The sequence below is a fragment of the Ambystoma mexicanum genome, unplaced genomic scaffold (genome assembly GCF_040938575.1).
Source record: "Ambystoma mexicanum isolate Mex_15411 unplaced genomic scaffold, UKY_AmexF1_1 Mex_scaf84, whole genome shotgun sequence".
Classification (NCBI taxonomy): domain Eukaryota; kingdom Metazoa; phylum Chordata; class Amphibia; order Caudata; family Ambystomatidae; genus Ambystoma; species Ambystoma mexicanum.
Genome location: NW_027182504.1, coordinates 940413 through 961282, shown reverse-complemented (window position 1 = coordinate 961282; position 20870 = coordinate 940413). Strand labels below are relative to the sequence as shown.

The following is a 20870-nucleotide window of genomic DNA, read 5'->3' as shown; positions in this document are numbered from 1 at the left end:
ACTGGGGGTATAGCTCAGTGGTAGAGCATTTGACTGCAGATCAAGAGGTCCCTAGTTCAATTCTGGGTGCCCTCTTGTCTAACTGTTTTACCTGTAGAAATAAATTGCAGAACACATTTACAATCTTAGCATTTTATGTAATGAGCAACACATTTCTACATTTGAAAGACTCCTGATCATCTCCTGAAACATAGGGTAAACACCATGAAACTGTTTAGGATTTCTTCATATGATACAAGCTGTGTTTTACATTCACCCAAGTTCTACTGGTGATATTATCAGTTTGAAATAGTCCATTCGAAGCTCATATGAATGTTATAAAACTCTGGTGGAAACCAATAATATTCCCTTAATGAAATGTATTCATTTGTACAGCTGACCAGAAGTACACTGATGTCATTAGTTCTACAAGTTCCATACAGTCACCCACTCTATCACCTTTTTTAAAAAGGGCAGTTTTCAGCATTCAAGGGTTTAACTCAGTGGTAGAGTGTAGGAGTGCAGTTCAAGAAGTCCCTGTTTCATAACTATATACCCTCTTCAATAGATCCTGTTAAAATGTTTTTCAACCCAATGCACTGTAAGAAACAATAAGATATATCATCATTTCATGTACAAAACAATGAACAATTGGGTTTAACTATGCGCTTAGCACAAAATCAACAAACTGCAGTAGAGAAGCAGTTCCTTTTTGCAGAATTTGTGCATTTGACAAAAGTTTCTTTTTCATGTTCCAAGATCTACATGTGATACGAAATGTATGAATTCTTGCAATGGAAACCTCACTGTATTTTACCAAGGCAGATAAAGGACATCTTTTGTACCCCTTATACTTATAAGGAGGGTTTGGTGGCTGAATTTGCATTGCTTTGATGGTGATTGCATGTTGCTTCCACTTTGTACATATTACTGAATAAATAAAGGTGAACATTTCAGAAAGCGGGTATAGCTCAGTGGTAAAGAGTTTGACTACAGATCAAGAGGTCTCTAGTTCAAATCTGGGTGCCCCCTTCTCCAACTGTTTTACCTGTAGAAATAAATTGAAGAAAACCTTTACAATCTTAGCATTTTATGTAAAGAGCAACACATTTCTACATTTTAAAGACTCCTGATCATCTCCTGAAACATAGGGTAAACACCATTAAGCTGTTTAGGATTTCTTCATATGATCCAAGCTGGGTTTTACATTCACCCAAGTTCTACTGGTGATATTATCAGTTTGAAATAGTCCATTGGAAGCTCTTATGAATGTTATAAAACTGTGGTGGAAACCAATAATATGCCCTTAATGAAATGCATTGATTTGTACAGCTGACCAGAAGTGCACTGATGTCATTAGTTCTACAAGTTCCATACAGTCACCCACTCTATCACCTTTTTAAAAAAGGGCAGTTTTCAGCATTCAAGAATTTAACTCAGTGGTAGAGCGTAGGAGTGCAGTTCAAGAAGTCCCTGTTTCATAACCATATACCCTCTTCAATAGATCCTGTTAAAATCTTTTTCAACCCAATGCACTGTAAGAAACAATAAGATATATCATCATTTCATATACAAAACAATGAACAATTGGGTTTAACTAAGCTCTTAGCACAAAATCAACAAACTGCAGTAGAGAAGCAGTTACGTTTTGCAGAATTTGTGCTTTTGACAAAAGATTTTTTTTCAATGTTCCCAGATCTACATGTGATACAAAATGTATGAATTCTTGCAATGGAAACCTCACTGTATTTTACCAAGGCAGATAAAGGACATTTTTTCTACCCCTTATTCTTATAAGGAGGGTTTGGTGGCTGAAATTGCATTGCTTTGATGGTGATTGCATGTTGCTTCCACTTTGTACATATTACTGAATAAATAAAGGTGAACATTTCAAAAAGGGGGGTACAGCTCAGTGGTAGAGCATTTTACTGCAGATCAAGAGGTCCCTAGTTCAAATCTGGGTGCCCCCTTCTCCAACTGTTTTACCTGTAGAAATAAATTGAAGAAAACCTTTACAATCTTAGCATTTTATGTAATGAGCAACACATTTCTACATTTGAAAGACTCCTGATCATCTCCTGAAACATAGGGTAAACACCATGAAACTGTTTAGGATTTCTTCGTATGATACAAGCTGTGTTTTACATTCACCCAAGTTCTACTGGTGATATTATCAGTTTGAAATAGTCCATTGGAAGCCCATATGAATGTTATAAAACTGTGGTGGAAACCAATAATATTCCCTTAATGAAATGTATTCATTTGTACAGCTGACCAGAAGTGCACTGATGTCATTAGTTCTACAAGTTCCATACAGTCACCCACTCTATCACCTTTTTAAAATAAAAGGGCAGTTTTCAGCATTAGAGAGTTAAACTCAGTGGTAGAGCGTAGGAGTGCAGTTCAAGAAGTCCCTGTTTCATAACCATATACCCTCTTCAATAGATCCTGTTAAAATGTTTTTCAACCCAATGCACTGTAAGAAACAATAAGATATATCATGATTTCATATACAAAACAATGAACAATTGGGTTTAACTATGCTCTTAGCACAAAATCAACAAACTGCAGTAGAGAAGCAGTTACGTTTTCCAGAATTTGTGCATTTGACAAAAGTTTTTTTTCATGTTCCAAGATCTACAGGTGATACGAAATGTATGAATTCTTGCAATGGAAACCTCACTGTATTTTACCAAGGCAGATAAAGGACATCTTTTGTACCCCTTATACTTATAAGGAGGGTTTGGTGGCTGAATTTGCAATGCATTGATGGTGATTGCATGTTGCTTGCACTTTGTGTAAGCAACAATAAGATATATCATCATTTCATATACAAAACAATGAACAATTGGGTTTAACTATGCTCTTAGCACAAAATCAACAAACTGCAGTAGAGAAGCAGTTACGTTTTGCAGAATTTGTGCATTTGACAAAAGTTTTTTTTTCATGTTCCAAGATCTACATGTGATACGAAATGTATGAATTCTTGCAATAGAAACCTCACTGTATTTTACCAAGGCAGATAAAGGACATCTTTTGTACCCCTTATACTTATAAGGAGGGTTTGGTGGCTGAAATTGCATTGCTTTGATGGTGATTGCATGTTGCTTCCACTTTGTACATATTACTGAATAAATAAAGGTGAACATTTCAAAAAGGGGGGTATAGCTCAGTGGTAGAGCATTTTACGGCAGATCAAGAGGTCCCTAGTTCAAATCTGGGTGCCCCCTTCTCCAACTGTTTTACCTGTAGAAATAAATTGAAGAAAACCTTTACAATCTTAGCATTTTATGTAATGAGCAACACATTTCTACATTTGAAAGACTCCTGATCATCTCCAGAAACATAGGGTAAACATCATGAAACTGTTTAGGATTTCTTCGTATGATACAAGCTGTGTTTTACATTCACCCAAGTTCTACTGGTGATATTATCAGTTTGAAATAGTCAATTGGAAGCTCATATGAATGTTATAAAACTGTGGTGGAAACCAATAATATTCCCTTAATGAAATGTATTCATTTGTACAGCTGACCAGAAGTACACTGATGTCATTAGTTCTACAAGTTCCATACAGTCACCCACTCTATCACCTTTTTAAAAAAAGGGCAGTTTTCAGCATTCAAGGGTTTAACTCAGTGGTAGAGCGTAGGAGTGCAGTTCAAGAAGTCCCGGTTTCATAACCATATACCCTCTTCAATAGATCCTGTTAAAATGTTTTTCAACCCAATGCACTCTAAGAAACAATAAGATATATCATCATTTCATATACAAAACAATGAACAATTGCGTTTAACTATGCTCTTAGCACAAAATCAACAAACTGCAGTAGAGAAGCAGTTACGTTTTGCAGAATTTGTGCATTTGACAAAAGTTTTTTTTCCATGTTCCAAGATCTACATGTGATACGAAATCAATGAATTCTTGCAATGGAAACCTCACTGTATTTTACCAAGGCAGATAAAGGACATCTTTTGTACCCCTTAAACTTATAAGGAGGGTTTGGTGGCTGAAAATGCATTGCTTTGATGGTGATAGCATGTTGCTTCCACTTTGTACATATTACTGAATAAATAAAGGTGAATATTTCAGAACTGGGGCTATAGCTCAGTGGTAGAGCATTTGACTGCAGATCAAGAGGTCCCTAGTTCAAATCTGGGTGCCCCCTTGTCCAATTGTTTTACCTGTAGAAATAAATTGAAGAAAACATTTACAATCTTAGCATTTTATGTAATGAGCAACACATTTCTACATTTGAAATACTCCTGATCATCATCCGAATCATAGGGTAAACAACATGCAACTGTTTAGGATTTCTTCGTATGATACAAGCTGTGTTTTACATTCACCCAGGTTCTACTGGTGATATTATCAGTTTGAAATAGTCCATTGGAAGCTCATATGAATGTTATAAAACTGTGGTGGAAACCGATAATATGCCCTTAATGACATGTATTAATTTGTACAGCTGACCAGAAGTGCATTAGTGTCATTAGTTCTACAAGTTCCATACAGTCACCCACTCTATCACCTTTTTTAAAAAGGGCAGTTTTCAGCATTCAAGGGTTTAACTCAGTGGTAGAGTGTAGGAGTGCAGTTCAAGAAGTCCCTGTTTCATAACCATATACCCTCTTCAATAGATCCTGTTAAAATGTTTTTCAACCCGATGCACTTTTTGAGAAACAATAGGATATATCATCATTTCATATACAAAACAATGAACAATTGGGTTTAACTATGCTCTTAGCACAAAATCAACAAACTGCACTAGAGAAGCAGTTACATTTTGCAGAATGTGTGCATTTGACAAAAGATTTTTTTTCCATGTTCCAAGATCTACATGTGATACGAAATGTATGAATTCTTGCAATGGAAACCTCACTGTATTTTACCAAGGCAGATAAAGGACATCCTTTACACCCCATATACTTATAAGGAGGGTTTGGTGGCTGAAAATGCATTGCTTTGATGGTGATTGCATGTTACTTGCACTTTGTACATGTTACAGAATTAATAAAGGAGAACATTTCAGTACTGGGGGTATAGCTCAGTGGTAGAGCATTTGACTGCAGATGAAGAGGTCCCTAGTTCAAATCGGGGTGCCCCCTTATCCGACTGTTTTACCTGTAGAAATATTTTTTTAAATAAATTGAAGAAAACATTTACAATCTTAGCATTTTATGTAATGCGCAACACATTTCTACATCGGAAATACTCCTGATCATCATCTGAAACATAGGGTAAACACCATGAAACTGTTTAGGATTTCTTCGTATGATACAAGCTGTGTTTTACATTCACCCAAGTTCTACTGGTGATATTATCAGTTTGAAATAGTCCATTGGCAGCTCATATGAATGTTATAAAATTGTGGTGGAAACCAATAATATGCCCTTAATGAAATGTATTAATTTGTACAGCTGACCAAAAGTGCATTAGTGTCATTAGTTCTACAAGTTCCATACAGTCACCCACTCTATCACTTTTTAAAAAAAGGGCAGTTTTCAGCATTCAAGGGTTTATGTCAGTGGAAGACGGTACGAGTGCAGTTCAAGAAGTCCCTGTTTCATAACCATATACCCTCTTCAATAGATCCTGTTAAAATGTTTTTCAACCCAATGCACTGTAAGAAACAATAAGATATATCTTCATTTCATATACAAAACAATGAACAATTGGGTTTAACTATGCTCTTAGCACAAAATCAACAAACTGCACTAGAGAAGCAGTTACATTTTGCAGAATGTGTGCATTTGACAAAAGATTTTTTTTCCATGTTCCAAGATCTACATGTGATACGAAATGTATGAATTCTTGCAATGGAAACCTCACTGTATTTTACCAAGGCAGATAAAGGACTTCCTTTACACCCCATATACTAATAAGGAGGGTTTGGTGGCTGAAAATGCATTGCTTTGATGGTGATTGCATGTTGCTTGCACTTTGTACATATTACAGAATTAATAAAGGAGAACATTTCTGAACTGGTGGTATAGCTCAGTGGTAGAGCATTTGACTGCAGATCAAGAGGTCCCTAGTTCAAATCTGGGTGCCCCCTTATCCAACTGTTTTACCTGTAGAAATATTTTTTTAATTAAATAAATTGAAGAAAACATTTACAATCTTAGCATTTTATGTAATGAGCAACACATTTCTACATTTGAAAAGACTCCTGATCATCTCCTGAAACATAGGGTAAACACCATTAAGCTGTTTAGGATTTCTTCATGTGATGCAAGCTGGGTTTTACATTCACCCAAGTTGTACTGGTTTATTATCAGTTTGAAATAGTCCATTGGAAGCTCATATGAATGTTATAAAACTGTGGTGGAAACCAATAATATGCCCTTAATTAAATGTATTAATTTGAACAGCTAACCAGAAGTGCACTGATGTCATTAGTTCTACAAGTTCCATACAGTCACCCACTCTATCACCTTTTTTAAAAAGGGCAGTTTTCAGCATTCAAGGGTTTAACTCAGTGGTAGAGTGTAGGAGTGCAGTTCAAGAAGTCCCTGTTTCATAACCATATACCCTCTTCAATAGATCCTTTTAAAATGTTTTTCAACCCAATGCACTGTAAGAAACAATAATATATATCATCATTTCATATACAAAACAATGAACAATTGGGTTTAACTATACTCTTAGCACAAAATCAACAAACTGCAGTAGAGAAGCAGTTACATTTTGCAGAATTTGTGCATTTGACAAAAGTTTTTTTTCCATGTTCCAAGATCTACATGTGATACGAAATGTATGAATTCTTGCAATGGAAACCTCACTGTATTTTACCAAGGCAGATAAAGGACATCTTGTGTACCCCTTATACTTATAAGGAGGGTTTGGTGGCTGAAAATGCATTGCTTTGATGGTGATTGCATGTTGCTTCCACTTTGAACATATTACTGAATAAATAAAGGTGAACATTTCAGAACTGGGGGGTATAGCTCAGTGGTAGAGCATTTAACTGCAGATCAAGAGGTTCCTAGTTCAAATCTGGGTGCCCCCTTGTCCACTGTTTTACCTGTAGAAATAAATTGAAGAAAACATTTACAATCTTATGCCCTTAATTAGATGTATTAATTTGAACAGCTAACCAGAAGTGCACTGATGTCATTAGTTCTACAAGTTCCATACAGTCACCCACTCTATCGCCTTTTTTAAAAAGGGCAGTTTTCAGCATTCAAGGGTTTAACTCAGTGGTAGAGTGTAGGAGTGCAGTTCAAGAAGTCCCTGTTTCATAACCATATACCCTCTTCAATAGATCCTGTTAAAATGTTTTTCAACCCAATGCACTTTTTGAGAAACAATAGGATATATCATCATTTCATATACAAAACAATGAACAATTGGGTTTAACTATGCTCTTAGCACAAAATCAACAAGCTGCACTAGAGAAGCAGTTACATTTTGCAGAATGTGTGCATTTGACAAAAGATTTTTTTTCCATGTTCCAAGATCTACATGTGATACGAAATGTATGAATTCTTGCAATGGAAACCTCACTGTATTTTACCAAGGCAGATAAAGGACATCCTTTACACCCCATATACTAATAAGGAGGGTTTGGTGGCTGAAAATGCATTGCTTTGATGGTGATTGCATGTTGCTTGCACTTTGTACATATTACAGAATTAATAAAGGAGAGCTTTTCTGAACGGGTGGTATAGCTCAGTGGTAGAGCATTTGACTGCAGATCAAGAGGTCCCTAGTTCAAATCTGGGTGCCCCCTTCTCCAGCTGTTTTACCTGTAGAAATAAATTGAAGAAAACCTTTACAAACTTAGCATGTTATTTAATGAGCAACACATTTCTACATTTGAAAGACTCCTGATCATCTTGAAGTGGGAGAATGGAAGACCAGGCTCCCGTCCTTCACCTCTCGCGCTTGGCCTAGAGGGTCACGGCCCAGACACCCGCCGCGAGAAGAGTTTGTCCATTTACCAGACGACCAGGTACCCTGGTACAGGAACATACGGATGTGTCCAGCAGCCCGCACTGGCCATGCCGACACCTGCGGCTCGGATCAGCTAGACTAAAAACCACACGTCGTTAGAGATGCCATGACGACCTAGACAACGGGAAGCACATCTGTACAAATATACACACTTAACATTTCCACACCAATCTACACGAAGAACATACTCAGTGCTCTGACGTAGGCGACAGGCATATTCACGGACGTGCATCTTTATTATTTTTACATAGGCTTTCAGAACGCAGAAACGCAAGACGCATCATGAACTCATCTATAACGCTTGCTCACGCTTCTCTTGAAACCCGTTACCACCATGAGAGGTATAATGGAAACACGATACTGGTCATGGAAATATATGCCATTATAACCCAAAAGCACCTATGCACCAAACAGACTACTTAAGCACCAGGCCCGAGTAGGCCTCAAACAAGAGCTCCTGTGGACATTAACAAAGCAAGAGTCAGGTTGCTGATCCTGCAGAAAGAACCCGGTGGAGCAACCAGCCAAGGTCGCAATGTTGCAAACCCACATCCAAGAACAAATCATCAAAGGCACGATGTTGCAACCTCGCACTCCGCGCCTCAACGATAAAGGCACGCCGACAAATTAAACCAGACGCGCAGTAGAAAAAACAATATTAATTGTGCAGAATTCTGCCTCTTTCACGGTCCCTCCCCACGTGACCAAGCCGAACCTGACGAGATGCCAAAACCCAGGAGAGAAAAGGCGTCTGGGTCCCTCACTACGAGACACAGGCCGATACACTTGAAAGGCTCAATGGACATCTGCTACAGTGGGAGCGGTCAGCCTTCCACCTATGAATAAATCCTCATATTGTCTGCACGTACCCATATTGAAACATTGTTGCAAACACAGGTACACCGAGAGCTGGGAACAACGGTGGTCCCAGGCTGGGAAGCTCACGGATGCACCAATCAGAACATGGGGCTCTTATCTCAGACGTCAGTAATACTAGCCAATCCTCAGGAGTCTTCATGTAACAATTCTTATGTATCTAATTGTAGGGACAACCCAGATATACCACCTGACTACACCTTGTCCACTAATATCATTCTCTATATGTGTACTATACTAACCCTACCACTCGAGCAACCAATTAAGAGTGGCGATAGGTTTTTTGTTAACTTTCTGAAGTGACGCAAGTAGCGCGTCATAATGCAGTAAAAAGGGCCTGCGTGCCCCACGATTGTGTGTGTGTCAGGACGAACGCGTACGCTCCTTGACCCATCCCTGCCGTTTTGTCTAAATAAACAGCAGAGTCACCTTGCTCCTTGTGTGTGTCTCATACTCTATCTCGTCTGGGATATACGGGAGGAGTTGGGGCCTCCCTGCCCGGAGGTCTGCGGACGGCCCGGCCGACCCCGGCAGAATTTCCCCCCGACAATCTCCTGAAACATAGGGAAAACACCTTGAAACTGTTTAGCATTTCTTCGTATGATACAAGCTGTGTTTTACATTCACCCAAGTTCTACTGGTGATATTATCAGTTTGAAATAGTCCATTGGAAGCTCATATGAATGTTATAAAACTGTGGTGGAAACCAATAATATTCCCTTAATGAAATGTATTCATTTGTACAGCTGACCAGAAGTACACTGATGTCATTAGTTCTACAAGTTCCATACAGTCACCCACTCTATCACCTTTTTAAAAACAGGGCAGTTTTCAGCATTCAAGGGTTTAACTCAGTGGTAGAGCGTAGGGGTGCAGTTCAAGAAGTCCCTGTTTCATAACCATATACCCTCTTCAATAGATCCTGTTAAAATGTTTTTGAACCCAATGCACTGTAAGAAACAATAAGATATATCATCATATCATATACAAAACAATGAACAATTGGGTTTAACTATACTCTTAGCACAAAATCAACAAACTGCAGTAGAGAAGCAGTTACATTTTGCAGAATTTGTGCATTTGACAAAAGTTTTTTTTCCATGTTCCAAGATCTACATGTGATACGAAATGTATGAATTCTTGCAATGGAAACCTCACTGTATTTTACCAAGGCAGATAAAGGACATCTTGTGTACCCCTTATACTTATAAGGAGGGTTTGGTGGCTGAAAATGCATTGCTTTGATGGTGATTGCATGTTGCTTCCACTTTGAACATATTACTGAATAAATAAAGGTGAACATTTCAGAACTGGGGGGTATAGCTCAGTGGTAGAGCATTTAACTGCAGATCAAGAGGTTCCTAGTTCAAATCTGGGTGCCCCCTTGTCCAACTGTTTTACCTGTAGAAATATTTTTTTAATTAAATAAATTGAAGAAAACATTTACAATCTTAGCATTTTATGTAATGAGCAACACATTTCTACATTTGAAATACTCCTGATCATCTCCTGAAAAATAGGGTAAATACCATTAAGCTGTTTCGGATTTCTTTGTATGATACAAGTTGTGTATTACATTCACCCAAGTTCTACTGGTGATATTATCAGTTTGAAATAGTCGATTGGAAGCTCATATGAATGTTAGAAAACTGTGGTGGAAACCAATAATATGCCCTTAATGAAATGTATAAATTTGTACAGCTGACCAGAAGTGCACTGATGTCATTAGTTCTACAAGTTCCATACAGTCACCCACTATATCACTTTTTAAAAAAGGGCAGTTTTCAGCATTCAAGGGTTTATGTCAGTGGTAGAGCGTAGGAGTGCAGTTCAAGAAGTCCCTGTTTCATAACCATATACCGTCTTCAATAGATCCTGTCAAAATGTTTTTCAACCCAATGCACTGTAAGAAACAATAAGATATATCATCATTTCATATACAAAACAATGAACAATTGGGTTTTACTATGCTCTTAGCACACAATCAACAAACTGCCGTAGAGAAGCAGTTACGTTTTGCAGAATTTGTGCATTTGACAAAAGTTTTTTTTCCATGTTCCAAGATCTACATGTGATACGAAATGTATGAATTCTTGCAATGGAAACCTCACTGTATTTTACCAAGGCAGATAAAGGACATCTTTTGTACCCCTTATACTTATAAGGAGGGTTTGGTGGCTGAAAAGGCATTGCTTTGATGGTGATTGCATGTTGCTTCCACTTTGTACAAATTATTGAATAAATAAAGGTGAACATTTCAGAACTGGGGGTATAGCTCAGTGGTAGAGCATTTGACTGCAGATCAAGAAGTTCCTAGTTCAAATCTGGGTGCCCCCTTGTCCACTGTTTTACCTGTAGAAATAAATTGAAGAAAACATTTACAATCTTAGAATTTTATGTAATGAGCAACACATTTCTACATTTGAAAGACTCCTGATCATCTCCTGAAACATAGGGTAAACACCATTAAGCTGTTTAGGATTTCTTCATGTGATGCAAGCTGTGTTGTACATTCACCCAAGTTCTACTGGTGATATTATCAGTTTGAAATAGTCCATTGGAAGCTCATATGAATGTTATAAAACTGTGGTGGAAACCAATAATATTCCCTTAATGAAATGTATAAATTTGTACAGCTGACCAGAAGTGCACTGATGTCATTAGTTCTACAAGTTCCATACAGTCACCTACTATATCACTTTTTAAAAAAAGAGCAGTTTTCAGCATTCAAGGGTTTAACTCAGTGATAGAGTGTAGGAGTGCAGTTCAAGAAGTCCCTGTTTCATAACCATATACCCTCTTCAATAGATCCTGTCAAAATGTATTTCAACCCAATGCACTGTAAGAAACAATAAGATATATCATCATTTCATATACAAAACAATGAACAATTGGGTTTTACTATGCTCTTAGCACAAAATCAACAAACTGCAGTAGAGAAGCAGTTACGTTTTGCAGAATTTGTGCATTTGACAAAAGATTTTTTTTCCATGTTCCAAGATCTACATGTGATACGAAATGTATGATTTCTTGCAATGGAAACCTCACTGTATTTTACCAATGCAGATAAAGGACATCCTTCGCACCCCATATACTTATAAGGAGGGTTTGGTGGCTGAAAATGCATTGCTTTGATGGTGATTGCATGTTGCTTGCACTTTGTACATATTACTGAATTAATAAAGGGGAAGATTTCAGAACTGGGGTTATAGCTCAGTGGTAGAGCATTCGACTGCGGATCAAGAGGTCCCTAGTTCAAATCTGGGTGCCCCCTTGTCCAACTTTTTTACCTGTAGAAATATTTTTTTAATTAAATAAATTGAAGAAAACTTTTACAATCTTAGCATTTTATGTAATGAGCAACACATTTCTACATTTGAAATACTCCTGATCATCTCCTGAAACATAGGGTAAACACCATTAAGCTGTTTCGGATTTCTTTGTATGATACAAGTTGTGTATTACATTCACACAAGTTCTACTGGTGATATTATCAGTTTGAAATAGTCCATTGGAAGCTCATATGAATGTTATAAAACTGTGGTGGAAACCAATAATATGCCCTTAATGAAATGTATTAATTTGTACAGCTGACCAGAAGTGCACTGATGTCATTAGTTCTACAATTTCCATACAGTCACCCGCTCTATCACCTTTTTTAAAAAGGGCAGTTTTCAGCATTCAAGGGTTTAACTCAGTGGTAGAGCGTAGGAGTGCAGTTCAAGAAGTCCCTGTTTCATAACCATATACCCACTTCAATAGATCCTGTCAAAATGTATTTCAACCCAATGCACTGTAAGAAACAATAAGATATATCATCATTTCATATACAAAACAATGAACAATTGGGTTTTACTATGCTCTTAGCACAAAATCAACAAACTGCAGTAGAGAAGCAGTTACGTTTTGCAGAATTTGTGCATTTGACAAAAGTTTTTTTTCCATATTCCAAGATCTACATGTGATACGTAATCTATGAATTCTTGCAATGGAAACCTCACTGTATTTTACCAAGGCAGATAAAGGACATTTTTTCTACCCCTTATTCTTATAAGGAGGGTTTGGTGGCTGAAATTGCATTGCTTTGATGGTGATTGCATGTTGCTTCCACTTTGTACATATTACTGAATAAATAAAGGTGAACATTTCAGAACTGGGGGTATAGCTCAGTGGTAGAGCATTTGACTGAAGGTCAGGAGGTCCCTAGTTCAAATCTGGGTGCCCCCCTTGTCCAACTGTTTTACCGGTAGAAATATTTTATTAATTAAATAAATTGAAGAAAACTTTTACAATCTTAGCATTTTATGTAATGAGCAACACATTTCTACATTTGAAATACTCCTGATCATCTCCTGAAACATAGGGTAAACACCATTAAGCTGTTTCGGATTTCTTTGTATGATACAAGTTGTGTATTACATTCACACAAGTTCTACTGGTGATATTATCAGTTTGAAATAGTCCATTGGAAGCCCATATGAATGTTATAAAACTGTGGTGGAAACCAATAATATTCCCTTAATGAAATGTATTCATTTGTACAGCTGACCAGAAGTGCACTGATGTCATTAGTTCTACAAGTTCCATACAGTCACCCACTCTATCACCTTTTTAAAATAAAAGGGCAGTTTTCAGCATTAGAGAGTTAAACTCAGTGGTAGAGCGTAGGAGTGCAGTTCAAGAAGTCCCTGTTTCATAACCATATACCCTCTTCAATAGATCCTGTTAAAATGTTTTTCAACCTAATGCACTGTAAGAAACAATGAGATATATCATCATTTCATATACAAAACAATGAACAATTGGGTTTTACTATGCTCTTTGCACAAAATCAACAAACTGCAGTAGAGAAGCAGTTACGTTTTGCAGAATTTGTGCATTTGACAAAAGTTTTTTTTCCATGTTCCAAGATCTACATGTGATACGAAATGTATGAATTCTTGCAATGGAAACCTCACTGTATTTTACCAAGGCAGATAAAGGACATCTTTTGTACCCCTTATACTTATAAGGAGGGTTTGGTGGCTGAAAATGCATTGCTTTGATGGTGATTGCATGTTGCTTCCACTTTGTACATATTACTGAATAAATAATGGTGAACATTTCCGAAATGGGGGTAAAGCTCAGTGGTAGAGCATTTCACTGGAGATCAAGAGGTCCCTAGTTCAAATCTGGGTGCACCCTTGTTCAGCTGTTTTACCTGTAGAAATATTTTTTTAATTAAATACATTGAGGAAAACATTTACAATCTTAGCATTTTATGTAATGAGCAACACATTTCTACATTTGAAATACTCCTGATCATCTCCTGAAACATAGGGTAAACACCATTAAGCTGTTTAGGATTTCTTCATATGATACAAGATGTGTTTTACATTCACCCAAGTTCTACTGCTGATATTATCAGTTTGAAATAGTCCATTGGAAGCTCATATGAATGTTATAAAACTGTGGTGGAAACCAATAATATGCCCTCAATGAAATGTGTTGATTTGTACAGCTGACCAGAAGTGCACTGATGTCATTAGTTCTACAAGTTCCATACAGTCACCCACTCTATCACCTTTTTAAAAAAGGGCAGTTTTCAGCATTCAAGGGTTTAACTCAGTGGTAGAGCGTGGGAGTGCAGTTCAAGAAGTCCCTGTTTCATAACAATATACCCTCTTCAATAGATCCTGTTAAAATGTTTTTCATCCAAATGCACTGTAAGAAACAAGAGGATATATCATCATTTCATATAAAAAAACAATGAACAATTGGGTTTAACTATGCTCTTAGCACAAAATCAACAAACTGCAGTATAGAAGCACTTACGTTTTGCAGAATTTGTGCATTTGACAAAAGTTTTTTTTTCCATGTTCCAAGATCTACATGTGATACGAAATGTATGAATTCTTGCAATGGAAACCTCACTGTATTTTACCAAGGCAGATAAAGGACATCCTTCGCACCCCATATACTTATAAGGAGGGTTTGGTGGCTGAAAATGCATTGCTTTGATGGTGATTGCATGTTGCTTCCACTTTGTACATATTACTGAATAAAAATAGGTGAACATTTTAGAATTGGGGGTATAGCTCCGTGGTAGAGCATTTGCTTGCAGCTCAAGAGGTCCCTAGTTCAAATCTAGGTGCCCTCTTGTCCAACTGTTTTACCTGTAGAAATATTTTTTTAATTAAATAAATTGAAGAAAACATTTACAATCTTAGCATTTTATGTAATGAGCAACACATTTCTACATTTGAAACACTCCTGATCATCTCCTGAAACATAGGGTAAACACCATTAAGCTGTTTAGGATTTCTTCATATGATACAAGCTGTGTTTTACATTCACCCAAGTTCTACTGGTGATAATATCAGTTTGAAATAGTCCATTGGAAGCTCATATGAATGTTATAAAACCGTGGTGGAAACCAATAATATGACCTTAATGAAATGTATTTATTTGTACAGCTGACCAGAAGTGCACTGATGTCATTAGTTCTACAAGTTCCATACAGTCACCCACTCTATCACTTTTTTAAAAAAGGGCAGTTTTCAGCATTCAAGGGTTTATGTCAATGGTAGAGCGTAGGAGTGCAGTTCATGAAGTCCCTGTTTCATAACCATATACCCTCTTCAATAAATCCTGTCAAAATGTTTTTCAAGCCAATGCACTGTAATAAACAATAAGATATATCATCATTTCATAGACAAAACAATGAACAATTGGGTTTAACTATGCTCTTAGCACAAAATCAACAAACTGCAGTAGAGAAGCTGTTACGTTTTGTAGAATTTGTGCATTTGACAAAAGTGTTTTTTCCATGTTCCAAGATCTACATGTGATACGAAATGTATGAATTCTTGCAATGGAAACCTCACTGTATTTTACCAAGGCAGATAAAGGACATCTTGTGTACCCCTTATAGTTATAAGGAGGGTTTGGTGGCTAAAAATGCATTGCTTTGATGGTGATTGCATGTTGCTTGCACTTTGTAAATATTACTGAATTAATAAAGAAAATAATTTCAGAACTGGGGGTATAGCTCAGTGGTAGAGCATTTGACTGCAGATCAGGAGGTCCCTAGTTCAAATCTGGGTGCCCCCTTGCCCAACTGTTATACCTGTAGAAATGTTTTTTTAATTAAATAAATTGAAGAAAACATTTACAATCTTAGCATTTGATGTAATGAGCAACACATTTGTACATTTTAAATACTCCTGATCATCACCTGAAACATAGGGTAAACACCATTAAGCTGTTTAGGATTTCTTCATATGATACAAGCTGTGTTTTACATTCACCCAAGTTCTATTGGTGATATGATTAGTTTGAAATAGTCCATTGGAAGTTCATATGAATGTTATAAAACTGTGGTGGAAACCAATAATATGCCCTTAATGAAATGTATTAATTTGTACAGCTGACCAGAAGTGCACTGATGTTATTAGTTCTACAAGTTCCATACAGTCACCCACTCTATCACCTTTTTAAAAAAGGGCAGTTTTCAGCATTCAAGGGTTTATGTCAGTGGTAGAGCATAGGAGTGCTTTTCAAGAAGTCCCTGTTTCATAGCCATATACCCTCTTCAATGGATCCTGTTAAAATGTTTTTCAACCCAATGCACTGTAAGAAACAATAGGATATATCATCATTTCATATACAAAACAATGAACAATTGGGTTTAACTATGTGCTTAGCACAAAATCAACAAACTGCAGCAGAGAAGCAGTTACATTTTGCAGAATTTGTGCATTTGACAAAAGATTTTTTTTCCATGTTCCAAGATCTACATGTGATACGAAATGTATGAATTCTTGCAATGGAAACCTCACTGTATTTTACCAAGGCAGATAAAGGACATCCTTCGCACCCCATATACTTATAAGGATGGTTTGGTGGCTGAAAATGCATTGCTTTGATGGTGATTGCATGTTGCTTGCACTTTGTACATATTACTGAATTAATAAAGGTGAACATTTCAGAAATGGGGTTATAGCTCAGGGGTAGAGCATTTCACTGCAGATCAAGAGGTCCCTAGTTCAAATCTGAGTGCCCCCTTGTCCAACTGTTTTACCTGTAGAAATATTTATCAATTAAATAAATTGAAGTAAACATTTACAATCTTAGCATTTTATGTAATGAGCAACACTTTTCTACATTTGAAATACTCCTGATCATCACCTGAAACATAGGGTAAACACCATTAAGCTGTTTAGGATTTCTTCATATGATACAAGCTGTGTTTTACATTCACCCAAGTTCTACTGGTGATATGATCAGTTTGAAATGGTCCATTGGAAGCTCATATGAATGTTATAAAACTGTGGTGGAAACCAATAATGTGCCCTTAATGAAATGTATTAATTTGTACAGCTGACCAGAAGTGCACTGATGTCATTAGTTCTACAAGTTCCATAGAGTCACCCATTCTATCACCTTTTTAAAAAAGGGCAGTTTTCAACATTGAAGGGTTTATGTCAGTGGTAGAGCGTAGGAGTGCAGTTCAAGAAGTCCCTGTTTCATAACAATATACCCTCTTCAATAGATCCTGTTAAAATATTTTTCATCCCAATGCACTGTAAGAAACAATAGGATATATCATCATTTCATATAAAAAACAATGAACAATTGGGTTTAACTATGCTCTTAGCACAACATCAACAAACTGCAGTAGAGAAGCAGTTACGTTTTGCAGAATTTGTGCATTTGACAAAAGTTTTTTTCCATGTTCCAAGATCTACATGTGATACGAAATGTATGAATTCTTGCAATGTAAACCTCACTATATTTTACCAAGGCAAATAAAGGACATCCTTCGCACCCCATATACTTATAAGGAGGTTTTGGTGGCTGAAAATGCATTGCTTTGATGGTGATTGCATGTTGCTTGCGCTTTGTACATATTACTGAATTAATAAAGGCGAACATTTTTGAACTGCGGGTATAGCTCAGGGGTAGAGCATTTGACTGCAGATCAAGAGGTCCCTAGTTCAAATCTGGGTGCCCCCTTGCCCAACTGTTATACCTGTAGAAATGTTTTTTTAATTGAAGAAAACATTTACAATCTTAGCATTTTATGTAATGAGCAACACATTTCTACATTTGAAATACTCCTGATCATCTCCTGAAACATAGGGTAAATACCATTAAGCTGTTTCGGATTTCTTCATATGATACAAGCTGTGTTTTACATTCACCCGAGTTCTACTCGTGATATTATCAGTTTGAAACAGTCCATTGGAAGCTCATATGAATGTTATAAAACTGTGGTGGAAACCAATAATATGCCCTTAAGGAAATGTATTAATTTGTACAGCTGACCAGAAGTGCACTGATGTCATTAGTTCTACACGTTCCATACAGTCACCCACTCTATCACCTTTTTAAAAAAGGGCAGTTTACGCATTCAAGGATTTAACTCAGTGGTAGAGCGTAGGAGTGCAGTTCAAGAAGTCCCTGATTCATAACAATATACCCTCTTCAGTAGATCCTGTTAAAATGTTTTTCATCCCAATGCACTGTAAGAAACAATAGGATATATTATCATTTCATATAAAAAACAATGAACAATTGGGTTTAACTATGCTCTTAGCACACGATCAACAAAATTCAGTAGAGAAATAGATACGTTTTGCATAATTTGTGCATTTGACAAAAGTTTTTTTTCCATGTTCCAAGATCTACATGTGATACGAAATGTATGAATTAATGCAATGGAAACCTCACTGTATTTTACCAAGGCAGATAAAGGACATTCTTCGCACCCCACATACTTATAAGGAGGGTTTGGTGGCTGAAAATGCATTGCTTTGATGGTGATTGCATGTTGCTTGCACTTTGTACATATTACTGAATTAATAAAGGTCCGCTTTTCAGAACTGGGGGTATAGCTCAGTGGCAGAGCATTTGACTGCAGATCAAGAGGTCCCTAGTTCAAATCTGGGTGCCCCCTTGTTCAACTGTTTTACCTGTAGAAATATTTTTTTAATTAAATAAATTGAAGAAAACATTTACAATCTTAGCATTTTATGTAATGAGCAACACATTTCTACATTTGAAATACTCCTGATCATCTCCTGAAACATAGGGTAAACACCATGAAACTGTTTAGGATTTCTTCATATGATACAAGCTGTGTTTTACATTCACCCAAGTTCTACTCGTGATATTATCAGTTTGAAATAGTCCATTGGAATCTCATATGAATGTTATAAAACTGTGGTGGAAACCAATAATATGCCCTTAATTAAATGTATTAATTTGTACAGCTGACCAGAAGTGCATTGATGTCATTAGTTTTACAAGTTCCATACAGTCACCCACTCTATCACCTTTTTAAAAAAGGGCAGTTTTCAGCATTCAAGGGTTTAACTCAGTGGAAGAGCATAGGAGTGCAGTTCAAGAAGTCCCTGTTTCATAACCATATACCCTCGTCAATAGATCCTGTTAAAATGTATTTTTTAACCCAATGCACTGTAAGAAACAATAAGATATATCATCATTTCATATACAAAACAATGAACAATTGGGTTTAACTATGCTCTTAGCACACGATCAACAAAATTCAGTAGAGAAACAGATACGTTTTGCAGAATGTGTGCATTTGACAAAAGTTTTTTTTCCATGTTCCAAGATCTACATGTGATACGAAATGTATGAATTAATGCAATGGAAACCTCACTGTATTTTACCAAGGCAGATAAAGGACATCTTTTGTACCCCATATACTTATAAGGAGGGTATGGTGGCTGAAAATGCATTGCTTTGATGGTGATTGCATGTTGCTTGCACTTTGTACATATTACTGAATTAATAAAGGTGAACTTTTCAGAACTGGGGGTATAGCTCAGTGGTAGAGAATTTGACTGCATATCAAGAGGTTCCTAGTTCAAATCTGGGTGCCCCCTTGTCCAACTGTTTTACCTGTAGAAGAAAACATTTACAATCTTAGCATTTGATGTAATGAGCAACACATTTCTACTTTGAAATACTCCTGATCATCATCTGAAACATAGGGTAAACACCATTAAGCTGTTTAGGATTTCTTCATATGATACAAGCTGTGTTTTACATTCACCCAAGTTCTATTGGTGATATGATTAGTTTGAAATAGTCCATTGGAAGCTCATATGAATGTTATAAAACTGTGGTGGAAACCAATAATATGCCCTTAATGAAATGTATTAATTTGTACAGCTGACCAGAAGTGCACTGATGTCATTAGTTCTACAAGTTCCATACAGTCACCCACTCTATCACCTTTTTAAAAAAGGGCAGTTTTCAGCATTCAAGGGTTTATGTCAGTGGTAGAGCGTAGGAGTGCTTGTCAAGAAGTCCCTGTTTCATAACCATATACTCTCTTCAATAGATACTGTTAAAATGTTTTTCAACCCAATGCACTGTAAGAAACAATAGGATATATCATCATTTCATATACAAAACAATGAACAATTGGGTTTAACTATGTGCTTAGCACAAAATCAACAAACTGCAGTAGAGAAGCAGTTACATTTTGCAGAATTTGTGCATTTGACAAACGATTTTTTTCCATGTTCCAAGATCTACATGTGATACGAAATGTATGAATTCTTGCAATGGAAACCTCACTGTATTTTACCAAGGCAGATAAAGGACATCCTTCGCACCCCATATACTTATAAAGAGGGTTTGGTGGCTGAAAATGCATTGCTTTGATGGTGATTGCATGTTGCTTGCACTTTGTACATATTACTGAATTAATAAAGGTGAACTTTTCAGAACTGGGAGTACAGCTCAGTGGTAGAGCATTTGACTGCACATCAAGAGCTCCCTATTTCAAATCTGGGTGCCGACTTGTTCAACTGTTTTACCTATAGAAAAAAACATTTACAATCTTAGCATTTGATGTAATGAGCAACACATTTCTACATTTGAAATACTCCTGATCATCACCTGAAACATAGGGTAAACACCATTAAGCTGTTTAGGATTACTTCATATGATACAAGCTGTGTTTTACATTCACCCAAGTTCTACTGGTGATATTATCAGTTTGAAATAGTCCATTGGAAGCTCATATGAATGTTATA

The 20870-nt window shown here is 36.7% G+C and overlaps 9 non-coding genes across 9 annotated transcripts; all 9 read left to right on the top strand.

Moving 5' to 3' along the window:
* Positions 1 to 3: 3 nt before the first annotated feature.
* On the top strand, positions 4 to 75 carry TRNAC-GCA (transfer RNA cysteine (anticodon GCA)). Its single transcript has one exon. It is a non-coding gene; the product is annotated as a tRNA-Cys (tRNA).
* Positions 76 to 4075: 4000 nt separating this feature from the next.
* TRNAC-GCA (transfer RNA cysteine (anticodon GCA)) lies at positions 4076 to 4147 on the top strand. The gene has a single exon. It is a non-coding gene; the product is annotated as a tRNA-Cys (tRNA).
* Positions 4148 to 5965: 1818 nt separating this feature from the next.
* TRNAC-GCA (transfer RNA cysteine (anticodon GCA)) lies at positions 5966 to 6037 on the top strand. Its single transcript has one exon. It is a non-coding gene; the product is annotated as a tRNA-Cys (tRNA).
* Positions 6038 to 7641: 1604 nt separating this feature from the next.
* On the top strand, positions 7642 to 7714 carry TRNAC-GCA (transfer RNA cysteine (anticodon GCA)). The gene has a single exon. It is a non-coding gene; the product is annotated as a tRNA-Cys (tRNA).
* Positions 7715 to 11079: 3365 nt separating this feature from the next.
* On the top strand, positions 11080 to 11151 carry TRNAC-GCA (transfer RNA cysteine (anticodon GCA)). Its single transcript has one exon. It is a non-coding gene; the product is annotated as a tRNA-Cys (tRNA).
* An 865-nt stretch (positions 11152 to 12016) lies between these two features.
* Positions 12017 to 12088, top strand: TRNAR-GCG (transfer RNA arginine (anticodon GCG)). The gene has a single exon. It is a non-coding gene; the product is annotated as a tRNA-Arg (tRNA).
* Positions 12089 to 12969: 881 nt separating this feature from the next.
* TRNAF-GAA (transfer RNA phenylalanine (anticodon GAA)) lies at positions 12970 to 13041 on the top strand. Its single transcript has one exon. It is a non-coding gene; the product is annotated as a tRNA-Phe (tRNA).
* A 2793-nt stretch (positions 13042 to 15834) lies between these two features.
* TRNAC-GCA (transfer RNA cysteine (anticodon GCA)) lies at positions 15835 to 15906 on the top strand. Its single transcript has one exon. It is a non-coding gene; the product is annotated as a tRNA-Cys (tRNA).
* Positions 15907 to 18682: 2776 nt separating this feature from the next.
* Positions 18683 to 18754, top strand: TRNAC-GCA (transfer RNA cysteine (anticodon GCA)). The gene has a single exon. It is a non-coding gene; the product is annotated as a tRNA-Cys (tRNA).
* Positions 18755 to 20870: the final 2116 nt, after the last annotated feature.